Below are 3,088 nucleotides of genomic sequence, written 5' to 3'. Positions count from 1 at the left end.
CAATATTGGCTCCCTCTTTTATGTTCTCTCTCTCTGTCTCTGTCTCTCTCTCTCTTTCCTATTTTCCATTCCTAACCAGGCTCAATCCTCTTGGTCGCACATGCCTTCCTCTCCTCCCTCTCATTTTCTCCTACTTCTCTCTCCATTAGCTGTCCTCCCCCACAATACCTGAGGTCTGGGGGACTTGTCCCTTCCCAGTTCTGTGAGGGACTTTATATGAATCTCTTAGAATACAACTTGTATCCTAGTTCCTCTGGTGATGTGAATTATAGGCTGGTGATCATTTGATCTAGGTCTAAAATCCATATATGAGTGAGTACATACTGTGTTCCTCTTTTTGTGACTGGGTTACCTCATTCAGGATGGTTTCTTCAAGTGCCATCCACTTGCCTGCGAATTTCAAGATACCATTATTTTTTTCTGCAGAGTAGTATTCCATTGTGTAGATGTGCCACATCTTCATTAACCATTCTTCAATTGAGGGGCATCTAGGTTGCTTCCAGGTTCTTGCTATTACAAATAGTGCTGCTATGAACATAGTTGAACAGATGTCTTTGTTGCATTGATGTGAATCCTTTGGGTATATGCCTAAGAGGGGGATTGCCGGGTCCTGTGGTAAACTAATTCCCATTTTCCTGAGGAACCGCCATACTGATCTCCAAAGTGGCTGTATGAGTTTGCACTCCCACCAGCAGTGGAGGAGTGTTCCACTTTCTCCACATCCTCTCCAACATAAGTCATCACTGGTGTTTCTAATTTTAGCCATTCTGGCAGGGGTAAGATGGTATCTCAAAGTTGTTTTGATTTGCATTTCCCTGATAGCTAAGGATGTGGAGCATTTTCTTAAGTGTCTTTCAGCCTTTTTGATTTCCTCCATTGAGAATTCTTTCTTCAGTTCTGTACCCCATTTTTTAATAGGGTTATTTGGTGTTTTGTTGACTAGTTTCTTGAGTTCTTTGTATATTTTGGAGATCAGCCCTTTGTCGGATATAGGATTAGTGAAAATCTTTTCCCAGTCAGTGGGCTGCCGTTTGGTCTTGTCAACTGTGTCCTTTGCCTTACAGAAGCTTCTAAGTTTGAAGAGGTCCCATTTATTAATTGTTTCTTTCAGTGTCTGTGCCCCTGGAGTTATGTGTTAGTATCTTTATGAAAAATATCTTTATAGAAAATTGCTTTAGCTCTCAGCAGCCCTTTCTTGAGCTCTGAGGAAGCTTGCCTTCTTTTGAGCAACCTAATTTTTCTTCTGGGCCAAAGACATTTTGGGACGGTTCCACCTCTTCTTTTTCACCTCTCTCTTGGGCTTCTTCTCATAGACAGGATTCTCTCTGATAACAGCATGAGCTTTCTTATACATCTCCTCCATCATATCTGGAGTAATGTTGTTCTTGATGTACTGGGTGAACTGTTTCTTGTAAGCATCTTCATTTTCCTCCATTATGTAACACTTGTAGTCTGTGACATTCTGTCCCATAATGTGTTTTCAATGCACTTCTAAATTAAACTCCTTGCTTTCAAAATCATAACTAGGGAATCATTTGGTACTGTGAGGGATAGACAAGCCTCCATATACTGCTCCCTTCAGGGCCCCAAAGACTTTATTGCCAGTCGTGGTTTGGGCAAGACCTGGGTCCAAATAGCAAGTGAAGGCACCAGGTTGACCATCAATGCTCTCCACATTGTATTCATCTCCAATCACCTCCACTTGGCCTTCATAGATCTTGTCCATACCAAACCTATTGAGAAGCCTGCAGGCCAGCAGTAGGCCAGTACAATAGGCTGCAGTGTAATTTGTCAAGCCAACTTTCACACTTTATTTTGGTAACTGATGTGTATATGCTACGCAGACTATCATGTCCCCTTCTATATGGGCATACACAATCTGGCAAATGATATCTCTGTCAGTTACAAGAACTATCATCCTGTATTTGGGTGTTTTGCACTTATTTTTGTCCTGAATCACCAATCGTTTCCGAGCATAGCAATCAGTTTTACCCTCTGGCCACCTTCTAAATCTTATGTGGTACCTCTTAAAGTAGGTCTTATTTTTGACAACTTTCACAAACCCCATCCTGTGGAACAGACACCCGCAATCACAACTCCACAAAGACCTGCGGGCCCAGCAGTGCTTGGGTGGAGAAAGCTCAAGATATGACTTTTACATTTGACTTGATTTGCCCAAAATGAATCATCAAATTAATATATGTGAAATACTTAAAAGATAACAGAAAATCTAACATATCTTAGGCATATGGTAATAACATTTTAAATACAACACTATAGTCACAATCCATAAAAGATAGAATTAATAAAATTAAAAACAAAAAGTATCCGCAAGATATATAACTGAAAAAAAAAGGCTATTCTCCAAAGTGTAAAAATTCCAGGACAAATAAATGACCAGCTAAATCTAAAACCGGGCAAAAGATCTAAACAAACACATCAACAAAGAAAAGACAGGGGTCACAAACAAGCATACAAAAGATGTATCACACTGTGTCACTAAGGAATTACAAAATCAAGTTAGACACAGCTACATCACTCTCAAAATAGCCAGAACTAGAAATACTGAATTTGCTGATGAATGTGTGGAGTAATAGGATCCCTAATCACTGGAGGTAGTATATAAAATGCCAAGCCCTGAAAGCGGCTTGGTAGTTTCATATAAAATAAAGCATAGCACATGCTATGTTACCCACCAGTTTTACTCTATGGTATTTATCTAAAGGAGCTTTAAAATGTTTCCACACAGATATCTATAGCAGCTTTATCTATAACTGCCCAATTTTGCAGTCAACTAAGATACCTTCACTAAGTGAATGGATAAATAAGTTGTTACATACAGACAATGGAATATAATTTGGCAAGCTATCAAGCCATAAAAGAAATGGAAGAACCTTGCATGATTATTCTGAAAGCAATCTGAAATGGCGACATACTGCACAGCAACACTGACATTGCATTTAGAAAAGGAAATTCTACCATTGGAAAGAGGAGAGCTGATAGGTAGAAATAGAAGATTTTCAGAGCAATGAAACTACTCAGTGTGGTACTAAAATAGTACCCACCCGCCAATGTACCTTTCTCAAGA

The 3,088-nt window shown here is 39.5% G+C and overlaps 1 pseudogene; it reads right to left on the bottom strand.

The window, feature by feature from the left end:
- Positions 1–1,169: 1,169 nt before the first annotated feature.
- LOC127220822 (60S ribosomal protein L5-like) lies at positions 1,170–2,107 on the bottom strand (annotated as a pseudogene).
- Positions 2,108–3,088: the final 981 nt, after the last annotated feature.

This window comes from Phodopus roborovskii, unplaced genomic scaffold (assembly GCF_943737965.1).
Source record: "Phodopus roborovskii unplaced genomic scaffold, PHOROB, whole genome shotgun sequence".
Taxonomy (NCBI): Eukaryota; Metazoa; Chordata; class Mammalia; order Rodentia; family Cricetidae; genus Phodopus; species Phodopus roborovskii.
This window is presented reverse-complemented; position numbering and strand designations above follow the sequence as displayed.